At 42.9% G+C, this 16,786-nt stretch overlaps 1 protein-coding gene and 1 pseudogene across 1 annotated transcript in view; both read left to right on the forward strand.

The window, feature by feature from the left end:
* AP3M2 (adaptor related protein complex 3 subunit mu 2) overlaps positions 1-16,786 on the forward strand; it is a 96,923-nt gene that overhangs the window by 41,290 nt on the left and 38,847 nt on the right. The window lies entirely within an intron of this gene.
* On the forward strand, positions 161-6,211 carry LOC145718032 (large ribosomal subunit protein uL22 pseudogene; annotated as a pseudogene).

Consider the following 16,786-nt stretch of genomic DNA (forward strand, 5'->3'; position numbering starts at 1 on the left):
GAAAGGAAAAAGAGTTTTCCTGCATTTCGACACTAAGACACTAAGTTGAAAGTTATGTCTGTTTACGTTCTTTTTTTTTTTTTTAAAGATTTTATTTATTTATTTGACAGAGAGAGACACAGCGAGAGAGAGAACACAAGCAGGGGGAGTGGCAGGCAGAGGGAGAGGGAGAAGCAGACTCCCCCTGAGCAGGGAGCCCAATTCGGGACTCGATTCCAGGACCCTGGGATCATGACCTGAGCCTTTGGCAGACGCTTAACTGACTGAGCCACCCAGGCGCCCCGGAATGGTTGTGTTTATTAAAGAGACTTGTTAGCGAGGCCACACAGAGGCCCCAGCTTAGACTGAAAGCCTTGTGAGCTCAGAGCTTCATTCACTGCTCACTTTTCTTTTCTTTTTTTTTTTTTTTAAAGATTTTTATTTATTTATTTGACAGAGAGAGAGATAGCAAGAGCAGGAACACAAGCAGAGGGAGTGGGAGAGGGAGAAGCAGGCTTCCCGCGGAGCAGGGAGCCCGATGCGGGGCTCGATCCCAGGACCCTGGGATCATGACCTGAGCCGAAGGCAGACGCTTAACGACTGAGCCACCCAGGTGCCCCTGTTTACGTTCTTGAAATGATAACATTCGAGTAGGGAACTGGGTCAAGATGACAACAATCACATACCTAAGAAGCAAAGTCCTTAAAATGATTAAACAAAAAGAAGGAAGAAAAAAATAAACTGAAGGTCACTACTAGTCTTACCATTACGAAGTCTATCTGGTCCAACACAGGACAGGGTAGCAAGTCCATTGACACATAGCCTGGTGGGTGGCTCAGAAGTTGACCGCCACCTCGAGTCCTAGACCTGCCTATGGCATTATTGATTCTTGGTATTACAGTTTGCACACACATTATTCAATTTTTATACAGAGTATTGTAAGCTTGTACTTTAAGTCCATAATTCTATTCACCGGGTTTTCAAATATAAATGAAAATTTTGACATTTTGACATTTAGGGGCCCTGCAATTTCATTTTGCCGTGAGCCCTGTAAATTAATGTCACTGGCCCCAACTGCTGCTCCTTTTTCCTTGTCTCAGTCAATGATGCCATCAATCCAGCCACCCAGACCAGAAATCCCGGAGTTGTCCTTGACTTTTCCTTCCCTCCTATCCACCTACAAAGAACTCTGTTGTTTATTTTTTAGATATTTCTAGCATCCTCATTTCCAAATGCCACTGACCAGTTCATATAGGTAAAAGAAATTTTAAAAGATCCCATTTTTAATTAAGCCCAAGATACTCTTTTTCCCATCAGTAAGAAAGAAACCACAGCTCATGATTAGTGCGTCATCTGGGGTGCCTATTGTTATGGACGGGACACCAGATGGGTGACAGTGGAAGATATTGTCTAAGGACACTAATGAATGTTTAAAAGACCACCAGTGACCAGGGAGCATCCAGGACCTATAAAGATATAGCTGAGACATTTAAAAAAAGAAAAGAAATCAGTCAAGGGACACCAACGCTTTTTAAACTAAAATAGAACTTTGTAGAATAACTATGATTTTTTTAAGACCAACATTTATTAATCACCTTCCAAACTTCCCTTGCCAACTGTAGGGACCCCTGAAGCTGTCTAGGGCAGGACAGGAATTTCAGAGTAGAGAAAGGCAAGACGGTCGCCATGAGTATTTGTCAGGTGTTTAAAGTGTCCTTTTATGGGCCAGTTGGCAAGTGGTTCATGGGTGTGTCAGGTTGGCATAAAGGTGTAGAATGGCAACCAAAAAAGTCACCCGCAGAATGCTCTTCCCAAACACCAGTTTCTCCACGTCACCTATCAAACAGCCTTCAGTAAGGTCCCGAAGTTTTACAGGTGAAAGCCCAGCCTGTTTAGGAAGATCTTCAAGACTCTCCACTCATGCCCTCACCTTGCCGCCCACAGTTCGTGCCACTGGTCCTCAGCACGCAGCCGGCACAGCCGTCGAGCCAATTTCCTTGCTGTCGTCCAGCATTGCCCCTCCTGCACCCACCTCAGAAATGTCTTCAGTCATTTCACAGTCCTCATGCCATCCATCTGAACTTCTGCCTTCGCTTTTATTTAACAAACACTTAAATAACATTACTATGCATAAGCATTATTTAACTGCTGTACATGTATTTCTTACTTCAATCTGCACAGCATCCCCGTGACAGAAGGACTATTACCCATTGACAACTTACAGATGAAGTTAACCAACTTTGCCGCAGAGCCAGAATTTGAGCCCAAACATCTGCTCTACCTGCTCTAGATCAGAGTCTATATAACAGTATAATGATATTACATTTTATGCATTTTTTCAGTGGTGGTATCATGTGGGGATCAGTTCATGCAATAGCATATGCCCCATGGTTCAATATAGCACACTGGAAACTGCTCTGGGTATCTTAGGCAGGAAAGGAATTTAATTCAAGGAATTAGGTGCTTACAAGATTGTTTGAGAGGTTGGAAAAGTAGGCTTTAGGTTGGACTTTGGGGATAATTCTCAGAATGACTCTGTAGAATGACCCTCTGTTTTTCCCCAAAAAGCGAGCTGAGGTGATGTCTGAAAATGCTTCACTGCTCACTTAACCGGGAAACCCCCACGTAATTGTGCAAATCAAGAGGTTCAAATCTTCGTGTTGACTTCAAGAACACCCGTGAAACTGCCCAGGCCATCAGGGATATGCATATGTGCAAAGTCCCCACATCTCTGAAAGAAATCACTTTACAGAAGACATGTGAGCCATGCCATGGTTACGATGATGGGGCTGGTAAGTGTGCCGAGGCCAAACAGTGGGACCGGGCACAGAGTTGGTGGCCCAAAAAGAATGCTGAATTTTTGTTGCGCATACATAAAAATGCAGAAAGTAACACTGAATGTAAGGATTTAGATGTAGATTCTCTGGCCATTGAGTTCATCCAGGTGAACAAGGCCCCAGGACGCGCTGCTGGGTTTACAGAGCTCCTGGTTGGATTAACACCTGAGCTCCCCCTGCCACATCCAGATGATCCTGACTGAAAAAGAGAAGATTGTTCCTAAACCAGAAGAGGAGGTTGCACAGAAGAAAAAGAACCCAGAAGAAAGTGAAGAAACAAAAACTTACGGCTTGGGAACAAATTCAGCTGGAAGTGTAAAAGCACGAAACCAGAGTTAATCCTCTGAGGGAACAGCGACTTTGCCTTGATCGAGAGCTTTGGGAATTGGGACACCACCATCCAGAACTCAGGCTCTAGGACAGACATTGTTGACATTTGGGGCAGGATAATCTTTGTCGAGGGGGCTCTCCTGTGCATTGCACAACGTCAAACAGCATCCCTGGCTTCTGCCCGCTTGGAAGCTGAAGGACGCCGTCTGTCCTGACAATCGGAAATGTCTCCAGACTTTATTAAATGGCCCTTGGGCACAGAATAGCCCCTGGTTGAGAACCACTCCTTTAAAATAGCATAATCTTAGCTTCAGTCAGTTCAGGAAGCTGCTGTCGTATTATTTCCAGGCCCATCAGGCTCAGCTGTGATCTGTGGATCCGCACCACCCCCGGAGGAGTCTGCTCCGGAGCCACGCCTACCGCTGCTAGTGTGGATCCTGACTCGCAAAACCAATGCCTCGGCCTCTTTAACTCTGTTTCAGATTCATTTCTCGCATGAAGGCATCTGATTGATGGAACCCAAATCACACCAGACCCCAAGCTGCAAGGGATTCTGGGGAATGCCGTGTTAGCCTTTCTCTTTTTGCAATACAACGATGCTCCCTGGAAGGAAGTTGAAATAAGCGTTGAGAGATTCAGTCTGCTGCATCCGCCACAGCACGTAAATTTTTTTGTACTTGGCAAATGAACCAGACAAGATGAGAATGTTCATCTATTTGAGAGGAAGTGTTTGTATAGTTGTCCTGGATTAAAATAAAAAAAGAGTCCGAGAACACTCTAAAAATGTCCATTATTAGGAAGAAGATAAATTCCGGCACGTGGCATTTTATCGCTCATTGTCTTAGTCATCCCAACATGAATAATACTGCCCTGCGATTTCATTTTACATATGTGTATGTTTTTTTGCCCCGAGAAGCTGCAAGTTCTTCAAGGGTAGGACTGTGTACTCCCCAAACGCTTGAAAATAATTGTAGGTATATTGTGGACATTCAGTAAGAATCACTAAGCATTTTTAAAAAGTAAGTTTAACTGATTTTCAGAAACAGAGTCAGGAGTATTCCTAACCACTGCTTTTTAGCCAAGACCCAAGATTCTTTTCTTATCTCTTAGGATCATTTCTTAATCTCATAACTTTGAAACCTTAGGGGACCTTTCACCTACCAGTTGTTGGCATTGAATCTGAATTGAGCAACATATTGACGGTTGAGAGTTTAAGAACTAAACCCCTGTTTCTCCTCTGAAATATGCACTGCTGTTACTATTTCCCCCCACCGTGGAATAACAGGGGCCAGATTTACCTTTCTGCCTGAAACTAGAGCAGCAACCGAAACAGACAAAATACGAGAAACAGTGGTTTTCAGGACACTGGACATTAGACACCAGGCAGCCATCCCTGTGAGAGTGGGAACAAACAAGTGAGGTCCTCGATTGCCTCAGGTCACTGCCTTGAGAGAGTTCCCAGGCAGGGCACAGGGAGGGCAACTGCGAGAGCCCGGGAGATCCCCCGGGTCGGGTGGAGGTGCCAAGAGTTACCAAAGAGGAGACAGCTACACAGAGAGATGGCCAGGGATGTGCAGAGGGTACTCCCTGAGTCTTCAGCCGACTACTGCTGAGCAGCCCATGTGGACGACGAAACTGTCTGAGGTCAGGGAAAGAACCAACCGCAAGGATGAATGGCAACAGTGCCCGGTGCTCACACAGGAGCAGGACTCTGTTTCCACAGCCAAAGCAGAAGCCTGCTGAGTCACAGGTATGGGGTAGAGTAATCAGAAGGGCTTGGCCTCAGTAGTGGGGAACAATTAGCTCTAGACTGAGTGCTCCAGACCCTCCTAATGAATCCTAAAAGCAAGACCTGAGGGCGCCTGGGTGGCTCAGTTAAGCATCTGCCGTTGGCTCATGTCCTGATCTCGGGGTCCTGGGATTGAGCCCCGAGTCAGGCTCCCTGCTCAGTGAGGAGCCAGCTTCTCCCTCTGCCCCTCACCCCACTCGTGCTCTCTCTCTCTCGCTCTTTCTCTCTCTCAAATAAATAAATAAATAATCTTAAAAAAAATAAAAGACCTGAAAAGGATCGAACTGTGTCCAACAACCTAACTACATTCCAGAACAAAGGTCAAGAATGTTTACAGTAATACAGAAATATCTGGCACATAATAAAGTAAAATTTATGATGTCTGACATTCAATTAAAAAAATTACCAATCAGGCAAAGGAGAAGGAAAATATGACCCATAATACGGAGATAAATCAATCAAAACTGTTGGAGGATTGACGTAGATGCTAGAATCAGCAGACGAGGACATGAAAATGGGTATTACGACTGTGTCCCAGATGTTCAAAAAGTTAAGTGGAGACATTTGCTGGCCTTCTTTCCTTCTTTGTCTTCTGAATCATTCAGTCCAAAAACAATTAGTCGGACCACACGAGGTAGGTACCTGTGGAAGGGCTGGGGCTGGGGCAACATGGTGCCAGAGTGCTGGCAAGAGAAAGACCTGCGCATCGAAGGGCATTAGTGACAGAAGACAGATTAACACAGAGGGGTGGATTCCCAAAGTAAATATACTGAGGAAAATGGGAATCAGCTTTCTCATGATCAGGAAAGGGAATTACAAAGTAGAAAGGGAAAAAATCAGATAAATTAGAGGAATTGATGAGAATATATATATATATATAGCGAGTGAGAGAGATGGATAATAAAATGAATGTGGTATGGAATATATGTGCATGTGTATAATACATACATACATACATCCCCTAGCTCTGTCCACCAAGAGAGTCTGGGAGCATCCTCACCTCAATAGAATGGATATACTTCTAACTGGAGGTCTAAGAAGAGATATGTCCATAGAGGAGAAACCTCAGATCCAGCTATAGGTGGTCATTTGAGCAACTTTTCTTCAGAGAATGTCTTTAATCTTTACAAGTCATAAAGACAAATCAAACACGACTTTTCCACACTCGAAAATTTATTTTACAGATGTTAACTTATGTATCACACATAAAAATGATAAAAAATAAAGTGTGGGCTTTGAGTTAGTCATGGGATCCAGTTTCAGCTCAACATTTACTCATTTTTTTTTAAAGATTTATTTATTTATTTATTTGAGACAGAGAGAATGAGAGAGAGAGAGAGCACGTGAGAGGGGGGAGGGTCAGAGGCAGAAGCAGGCTCCCTGCCGAGCAGGGAGCCCGATGCGGGACTCGATCCCGGGACTCCAGGATCATGACCTGAGCTGAAGGCAGTCGCTTAACCAACTGAGCCACCCAGGCGCCCAACATTTACTCATTTTGTGACCCTGGGGGATCATTCGATCTCTCTGAGTTTTCTCAGATGTAAAATAAATATACTTATTTTAAGGGTTTTGTGTCATTATATAGATAGTGTATATTCCTACAGTGCCTGGCATAAAACAAACACTCAGCAAATGGTAGCCATTAGCACATTTGTGTGTGGTATAAAGTGGGCAGATTTTTTTTTTTAAGATTTTATTTATTTATTTGAGAGAGAGAATGAGAGACAGAGAGCATGAGAGGGAGGAGGGTCAGAGGGAGAAGCAGACTCCCCGCCGAGCAGAGAGCCCGATGCGGGACTTGATCCCGGGACTCCAGGACCATGACCTGAGCCGAAGGCAGTCGCCCAACCAACTGAGCCACCCAGGCGCCCCACGTGGGCAGATTTTTATTATTTTGGTTGAACAGGGAAGGACAAGCGGTGGCAAAGATGTCAGAGCAGAAAATATCAGTTAATGCAGATTTTTAAGTAGGAACTGGATGCCCGGAGGGAGAAAGACATTCCAGAGAGCAGGGAGGATGGGAGCAGAGCTCCAAGATGGGTGACAGCAGATGTATAGGCAACCTCACTGTCTGGGTCTAGCTGAATCAAGGGTGCGATAAGAAGGTGTGTGGAGGGAAGGATGTCAAGGTGATTTATGCCAGGTTGTGTAGTTTCAACAAAGCCAAAGGAAGCCAAACAACTTTGGTCATTATCATGTAGCATAGAATCGTGTATTTAAGATTTGTAGCCCACTAGACCATTCTAGGTCTAGATATCTCTTAATCAAGAGTACCCTCTGATTTAGAAGAGTTACTCATTAGATCTTGCTGTGACCAAGCCAGGAGACCTCCAGCTGCTCTTGGTTTCGCAAGTTGAACCCTGCTTTATGTTGTTGTTTGCTGAGGACTACTGAAGAGTGAGGAGCTATTGCTAACATGAATAAACGTTTCGTTCATGTGCACTCCCTGGGGGCGTCTCCGCCGTATTCTCCAGCAGGAAAAGTCCTGATGGGCAGCTCCCAGATGAGCTGACACATACACAGCTAAAGCACCCGAGAGGAATGCAGATCAGGAGAAACAACACACGTAAGGAAAAATACATGGTTCCAAAAGGTGAAACGAACTGGAATTATTTAATGATAAAAATGTGTAAGGCAATAACCTGGCTCTCACTCAAACAACGAGGCAAATAAAGGAATGTTGTAAAAAGAATGCATATCTCTTGACCAAACTCTCAGAGATTTGCGATTTTGATGGAACATTTCTTTGGCTCTAGCCCGAAGTGTTTCCGTGATGTTGCTTGTACGGTAGGACCTAAAAGATACTGCAAGTCCAAAGGCCCCATCCTCAAAACAATGAAGATTTAAAATTAGCTTTAGGGGCACCTGGGTGGCTCAGTGGGTTAAGCGTCTGCCTTCGGCTCAGGTCATGGTCCCAGGGTCCTGGGATGGAGTCCCGTATTGGGCTCCCTGCTCAGCAGGGAGTTTGCTTTTCCTTCTCCCTCTGCCACCGCCCCCCCCCGCTCATGCTCTCTCTCTCTCTCTCAAATAAAAAAAAAATTAGCTTTAATGTTCCATGAAAGGTGGAATTTATTCCCCCTTCCAGAAGGGTGCAGTGGAATTGGGCACTGTTTCTCAATCAATGTGTCTTGCCACTTGTGTTTTTAGGACTATTTATAATGTCCTATCATCATTTTGCAAAATTCCACCCAGGAGGAAGGAGTAGAGGTTGTAACTATTGTGGAGAGAGAAAGGAGAATGTACAGATTTAACAGAAAAGAAAAAAAAGGCCTACATGGAAAGTTAGAGACTGGAATCGACAACTGAGAAAAGCAATGAAATCAGCTTTCCTAGAAACTGTTGAAAAATACAATAAACATTCATTTGTAAAAGTTAATGAGTTTATTAAAATGAGTTATTTAAGGCTATCCTAGGCACTAGGGATATAGTAATAAAACAAAATACCTGCCCTCCAGGAGCTCCCAGCTCCACGAGAAATCAGACATGCGCACAAAGAACTCTAATACTATGTGTAGGGCCTCTAACAGAGGGGCGTTTGGGGCATGGGTGTAGGGAGGAAGGAGCATCCAACAGCCCAGAGAAGTCAGGGAAGGCCTAAGATCACAGAGCACCTGGATGAGGACTGGGAAAATGAGGCAGGATCCACCAGAAAAACAGAAGGCAAGGAGAGTAGCTATCTGCAGAGGCAGAAGGGCCGGCAAGAGCTTTGGGGAGGCTCCATGGTTCAGAGTGGCTAATTCTTGGGGGGGGTGGTTGGGAATGGGACAAAAGAGGCTGTACAGGGAGTTGGGGTCATGTCAGCCTTGGGTGCAATGTTGAGAAGTTTGTATTTATGGATGTGTATATATGCACTGAGAAAAAGCTAGAAGGTTACACACTTCTAATATGGTACCCTAGTAAATGTCAAACTAGATTGCTGTATTCGGAACTAGTAGGCATGACCCCTAAGATCGCAGACACTCAAGTCAGTCTGCCCAGGCTCAGGTCCCAGCTCTGAGACTTACAAGCTGCGAGCCCTCAGACAATTTACTTAACCTTTCTATGCCTCAGTTTTCTCATCTGTAAAATGAAGGGACCATACGTAATACCAGTCTTACAGGATTGTGTGGAGTAAAAGAACTAGTATGGAGAAAGGGCTTGCAGTTGTGCAAATGATCTCCCCATCTTAATCATGTCCCCACTCTGCCTACTTGGATTTCCATTGTAATGGTTGGGGAATCTCATGAAATTTAGGATTTCTCATCCAACTCCTAATCTTCATAAAAGATGAATTCTTTCAGATGTGAATCAAGTCCTGTTCCTTAGTAGCTGATGGTAGCACAAGGCAGGAAGATGGGTGGATCTGCATGTTCATGCAGGCCAGATACTCTGTGGGCTTAGTAGAAGATGTTTCATAGTGAAACACAGCAAGCTTCAAGGGACTCTACAAAAGCAACTCAACCTGTGCAACCACGTTCCAAGAGGTGTGGCTCCTCATGCACAGAAAGCCAACATTCACACATATGGATACATTTTGAAACTCCATTGAGTGGTGCATGGTGACTGTGGCCATATGCCTTTCAATCCATTAATTGCCACCTCCATGGTTTACCTTCCCCTTGTCGAGCTACCACCTGCAGGGCCTTTTTGAAGACCCTGAACTTCCCCTCAGGCACATTTATTTCAGCCCTTCACGTAGCACCTTAATCCATGCAATCTTTCATAAAATCCCACATGTGACTATGGGACCAAGTGGCCACGGATAGCTTTAATTAATGGAAAGTACTTTAGGACAAATACCTAAAGTTGAGTGGTTAGACTTGAACATTAGACAACCCCAGTTTGAAAAAAAAATTGGTTCTTTTTCTAAATGAGTATGTGAAACCTTGACTTGCTTTCACTTCTATGTTCAAACCTCCAGGCATTTTTCCAGGATTCCAGTCTTTGCATTACTTTTAGAAGCTGCAAGGAATGCTTTTTATTCTACCTGAAGTCTTCTTACTTCCCACAGGCTTTCCTTCTAGCTAGAGAAGATTTTCAGCTTCTACCTTTAGGGATTCTCCCCAGCCTGTTCATGATAACTTTAATTTCCTCCTTCTGAGCCCTGTCACCCCCTAAATCCTGGGCACAGATCTCTTTACGAGAGCCAAGGGCACAAACCCTTGTTACCCCACTACCCTCTTCTATTTGACAGCCCCTTTTGGAAACCCACCACAGTGCCTCTTGGAAACCCCTTTTCCAACCCAAAAATGTAAGCTGAACATATTGCTTTGCCCCACATCGGGAATCTTTGTCTCTGGAATTATCTGAGTGTTTTCTCATATCAATAATTATCAGGACTTTGTGCAATGCCCTCCCTTCCTGAGGGCCTGCCTCAGATTCTCAGAAAAGAGAATGGCCATTCCTGTCATTTTCACTATTCTCACTGGTGGTAGGCAGAATAATGGCCCCCCGCAAAGGGATGTCCGTGTCTGGGATGGTTAGTTTTATGTGTCAGCTTAGCTAGCTTATAGAACCCACTTATTTAATCAAATACTGATCTAGGTTTTGCTCTAAGGGTATTTTGTAGATGAAGTTATCATTTACAATCAATTGACTTTATGTAAAGGAGATTACCCTCCATAATGTCGATGAGCTTCATCCAACTGACTGAAGGCCTTAAAAGTAAAAACTGAGGTTTGCCAGGGAAGAAATTCTATAAAAACAGTTATTCAAGTCACAAAGTTCAAGGGGTGGCAAACTCAAATCTGATCCAGAAGACTCAAGCCCTGATGCATAAGCGTTCTGGGACAGAAAGGATATAGCCATCCTCAGCCAGAGTCACAGTTCATTCATTTATAAAAGATGTATTAAATATCTACAGTGATCCAGGGCCAGGACAAAGCCCTGGGCAGTAGTTCCAATTGAGGACAGTCCAGTATAATGCAGGAATCAACTAGAACTTGAGGGAGAACAGTGTCGAGTTTTGGGAACTAGAGACTGGCAAGAAGAGTCAACTAGGCTGAGGTTCAAGGCTGGGCTTCACCCCCAGGAGGTTACCTGGACAGGAGGCTGGTGTTGCAGCTGGACTGCTTACAGAAAGTTTCTGAGAAACTTGCAATTTCATCCCCTCCCTCATCCACAGACCCCAGCCCACTGTACTGCAGGTTTAGGGCCCCAATCCCCATCCACTGATGTGAAGAGCACTCTGAACAGGCTTGCTTTTGCAGACTTGAGACCTATTCTAGAAATCTGTTGTTGGGTAACAAACTGCCCCAAATTTATGGTGTAAAATAACCATTTTATCATGCTTGTAGATTATGTGGGCCAGGTATTCAGACAAGACCCAATGCTCCAGCATGCATGGGACCTCAGTGGGAGGATTTAAATGATTGACAGTGACTCATATGCTGAGGGCTGGAATCATTCACTTACATGTCTAGTGTCTATCCTGGGAAGACTCAAAGGCTGGGCTTAGCTGGGACTGTCAACTGGAGCCTTATCACAGCATGAGGGCTGAGTTCCAAAAGTGAGTATGCTGGAGAGCAAGGATTCTAAAGAGCCAGAAGCTGCTTGGCCTTTACTGACCTCACTACCAAGGTCAAGTGGTTTCACTTCTACCTCATTCTACCAGCCACAAGTGAGTCAAGGAAGTCAGCCCAGATTCAAGGGGAGGAGAATTAGATTCTACTTCTCTCAACAGGGTAGTGACCCATGACATTGTTAAGGGTGAAAGAATATTTCCCCTACAAGACCAGGAATAAGACAAGGATCTCCCCTCTGGCCACTTCTATTCAATATTATACTGGAAGTTGACAATTAGGCAATAAAATGAAATAAAACAAGTCCAGTTTGGAAAGAAAGAAGTAAAACTATCTCTACTTGCAGATGAAATGATCTTGAATATAAAAAATCTTAAGGATGATGAGCACTGGGTGTTATACGTAACTGATAAATTATTGAACACTACATCTGAAACTAATGACATACTATATGTCGGCTAATTGAATTTAAATTAAAAAAATAAAAAAATAAAAAAATAAAATGAACTACTTGACCCTAACAGGGTGTCCTGAAGAATAATAAAGTTAAAAAAAGTCCTAAGGAATCCATCAAAAAACTAGTAGGGGGCACCTGGGTGGCACAGTCGGCTAAGCATCCAACTCTTGGTTTTAGCTCAGGTTGTGATCTCAGGGTCCTGAGATCAAACCCCACATTGAGCTCCACACTCAGCTCAGAATCTGCTTAAGACTCTCTCTCCCTCTCCTTCTGTCCTCCCCTACACCCCTCTCTAAAATAAATAAATAAATCTTAAAAAAAAACTATTAGAACTAATGAAGAGTTCAACAAGTTTGCACGTCACAGAATCAATATATACAAAAATCAACTGTATTTCTATATACTTGCAATGAACAATCTGAAAACAAAATTGAGAAAATAAAATAAAATACTTAGAGATAGTTTTAACAAAAGAAATATGAAACTTATACTCTGAAAACTATAAAACATTTTTGAGAGAGATTAAAGACCTAAGTAAATGGAAAGAAATCTTATGTTCATGGGTCAGAAGGTTGAATATTTTTTAAATGGCAATACTTCCCAAATTGATCTACAGATCCCATGAAATCTCTTTAAAATTTCAGCTGACTTCTTTGCAGAAATTGACAAGCTGATCCTAAAATACATATGGACTTGGAAGGGACCTGGAATAGCCAAAACAATCTTGAAAAGGAAGAACAAAGTTGGAAGACTTGTGTTTCCTGCTTGCAAAACTTACTATGAAGCTACAGTAATCAAGACAGTGTGGTACTGGCATAAGGATAAACTGTCAGTGGAATAGAATTGAGAGTCTAGAAATAAACCCATACATTTTTAGTCAACTGGCTTTCACAGAGGTGTCAAGACAATCCAATGATGGAAAATAGAATAGAAAAATAGAATAATCTTTTCAACAAATGATACTAGGAAAACTGGATATCTAAATGTAAAAGAGTAAAATTGGATCCTTACCTCACACCATATACAAAAATTAACTCAAAATGGATCAAAACCTAAATGTCAGAGCTAAAACTATAATACTCTTAGAAGAAAACATAGGCATAAATCTTCATGGCCTTGGATTAGGCAATGGTTTCTTAAATACAACCTCAAAAGCACAAACAACAAAAGAAAAAATAAATTAGTCTTCATCAAAATTAAAATTGTTATGCTGCAAAGGACACCATTAAGAAAGTGAAAAAAAACAAGTGATTGGGAGAAAATATTTGCAAATCATATATTTGATAAAGTATTTGTATCTAGAATATATAAAGAACACTTACAACTCAATAATAAATAGCCAATTAAAAATGGGCGCTTGGGTGGCTCAGTCAGTTAAGCATCCGATTCTTGATTTCAGCTCAGATCATGATACCGGGGTTGTGAGATTGAGCCCCAGGTCCAGCTCTGCATGGGCCTCCATGCTCAGTGCAGAGTCTGCTTGAGATTTTCTGTCCCTCTCCCTCTGTCCCTCCCTCCACTTGTGTGCATGCTCCCTCTCTCTTTCTTAAATAAATAAATAAATAAATAAATAAATAAATAAATGAAATCTTTTAAAAAATGGGCAAAGACTCTGAATAGGCATTTCTCCAAAGAAGGTATACAAATAACCAATATGAACGTCAACATCATTAGTCATCAGAGAATGCAAATCAAAACCTCAATAAGATACCACTTTGCACCCAGTAGGATGGCTATAATAGAAAAAATAATAATAAAAAGTGTTGATGAGGATGTGAAGAAACTGGAACCCTTAATACAGTGCTGATGGGAATGCAAATGGCTGGGAATGCAAAGCAGAATGCATCTGCTTTGGAAAACAGTCTGGAATTTCCTCAAAAGGTTAAAATATAGAGTAACCACATGACTCAGCAAGTCCACTCTTCAGTATATACCCAAGAAAATGAAAAGGTTGTTTATATAAAAATTTGTACAAGAATGTTTACAGCAGCATTATTCATAATAGCAAAAACATGGAAACAACTAAAATGTCCATCAGCTGATGAATGGATGAATAAAATGTAGTATATTCATATGGAAGATTATTTGGCCATAAAAAGAGATGAAGTTCTAATACTTGCCGCATCATGGATGAACCTTGAAAATATCATGCAGAAGGAAAGAAGCCAGTCATTAAAAACACGTATTGTGATTCCACTTATATGAAATGTCCAGTATAGGTAAATCTATAGAGACAGAAATTAGGTTAGTGGTTTCTTAGGGCTGGGTGGGGGGAAGAGATGATTTCTGGATAAGTCGGGATTTTTTGGGAGGGGATGATAAATGTTCTAAAATTGATTGTAGTGATGGTTGTACAAATCTGAATGTATTAAAACTACCATACACTTTAATTATTTTCTTTTTTTTCTTAAGAGAGGGAGTAGGGGGAAGGGCAGAGGGAGAGAGAGATAGAGAATCTTAAGCAGGCTCCATAGCCAGTGTGGAGTCCAATGTGGGGCTCAATCTCACAACCCTGAGATCATGACCTGAGCCAAAATCAAGAGTTAGATGCTTAACCCACTGAGCAACCCAGGTGCCCCAGTATTGCCATATACTTTAAATAGGTGGATTATATGGTACTGAATTGCATCTCAATAAAATGGGAGTTATTTTGGCAGTTCTCTTTAGAAAATAGAGTCAACACAGGGCCTGAACAAAGCTGAGCTGATGAGAGGTGTGTGACCACATCTACATGGCATGGAAATTTAGAGGACTGACAAACTACAGTCACCTTGACCCTCCAAAATCTGACCTTTTGGGTCATTCCAGAGTGCCTCCAGATGACCATGGTTGACCCAGGAGTAGTTCATGGCCAACAAACCAAATGCATATCAGAGGAAGCCATTTCAGTGGAAGATTGAGAATGGTCCTTGTGTTAGCCACAGCATGGATTCTCATGCCTGGTCTTAGAAATTAACTTGGTTAGCTCCATTTGCTCTGTTTGCTATTCCTCTTCTCTCTCTTTATTCTTTTTTTGTTTGTATTTATTTATTTATTTATTTATTTATTTATTTATTTATTTATTTATTTATTTTAGGAGAGGGGAGGAGAACTAAGTCCTGCAGAATTCACCTGATCTATTTGCAGTGTTTCTAATCCCTGAAGTTCTCTTTGAAGCTTAATTCTTTCCCTAGAGGGCCGCACTCACTCCCTACCCTTTCTACCCCCCACCCTCACATATTTTTATAGTGTTTGAGCATCTGGAAAATGTCTGCTGCTCCAACACCATGCTTTTGGCCCTGGGAGGACCTGAAGGCCTCAGGCAGAAATAGTGCTGAGGCTAGGACCAAGCATTTAAGCCTGTCGTATCCTATCCTAGGCTAGTGTCTTATCTGGGAACTACAAATTCTGCCACCTATTAAGATCATTTCTACCTCTGTCCTAGCTTCGTGTACTTCCAAGGACCTCTCAGCCTTCAGGAGTTCACCTTAACCAATTCTCTGGTGTCCAAATTTACTTGTTACCTAACTACACCCTCCTAAACACTCACTTCCTGATTGTTTGTTGACTCTTCTGATGGAAGCCAACAGACTATACTCACCTGATCCCCTTGGGCTCTGCAATTTGGCCCCAAAGGTAGTCGACATAGCCCTAGAACTTTTGGTTCTAGCCTAAGCTGGTCAGGTATGATCATCACTTTAGGTGTCTACAGACAATCTTGTGTCTGGTGGGGTGTACTCCTTTAAAACCTACCCCTACCTGATGGGGATATAACAGCTAAACATAAATTTTTCTAAAAGCCTGTTGTCCACAGTATTTCTAATTGCCTGACCTAAGTCCATGTCTACACTTTGTCACATGTTTGCCTTCTCTGTGACTGACCCCAACTTTGCTCATTCATTTCTCTATATCTGTGTCTCCTGTCTCTAGTCTCATGGCTAGTGCTTGGCTTACTGCTTATCAGCTTCTGGCTCAACACGTCTTACTGACTGAAAAGAACTGAAAAGATGACCGTCTTCTTGGCCCATGGCCATTTTCCTGCTCATAGTCCTCATGTACAGGCCAAGTGGGCCCAGGTCCTATCCTTTCCTGGCCTCTGAACACTAGATACTCTTTTTCCTGGAGGGCTAGATGGTCCATTAACTCTTGACCTACAGACCCTGGCACACCTTTACTTCATAGCTACCCTGTGAGAGGATACTGAGAATTTGATGGAGCAAATGGGAGACAGCTGGGAGAACAATGTCCTTCATATCTCTGCAAGAATGCATATTTAGCAGGACAATTCAAGTATTGGCAGAATGAACTACCTTAGAGCCATAAAGAGTCCTCTCTTCTTCACAAGGTGGCTGTCATAACCAGAAATGCTGGTCCTACTCCAATAGAGCCAGCCAAGAAGTGGACACCCCACTCCATAGTGGGGCCAGCAAGGTGGGGATTAGGAGAGATGAGCTTGGGGTTTCTTAACTGAGCAGGGTTTCTTACTTGAAGTGCCACAACAAAAATTACACCAATGAGGTAGGAGAAGGAGAACCAAAAGTCAAGGCAGAGAGCTCCAAAATGGTTGAATGCATGATGCATTAGGAAATGGCATGCATGATGCAATTGCTTAGGTCCCAAAGAGGGCACCCTAGTAGAGGCTGGTAGTGGATGAGCTCCCACACCCATCTGCCTGTCAGTTTTTGGGCTGAGGCTTTGCCTTGCTTGGCTGAAGACGCACTTGGTTCTCCCTAGCCATGGCTCTCTGAATCCTATACTGTCCATAGCATTGCTTGTGAGCTATCCAATCAGACATGGAGGCTCCAAGTTATTTCCATCTCAGGAGATATGGCCAAACTTCAAAGCAATCCACAATCCTCTACTGCCCCCCCACCACACGCACACCTCCCACTAATCTGACCACCTGTCAGGCTGA

This window comes from Leptonychotes weddellii, chromosome 2 (assembly GCF_054177405.1).
Source record: "Leptonychotes weddellii isolate Sample4059 chromosome 2, ASM5417740v2, whole genome shotgun sequence".
NCBI classification, from domain to species: Eukaryota; Metazoa; Chordata; class Mammalia; order Carnivora; family Phocidae; genus Leptonychotes; species Leptonychotes weddellii.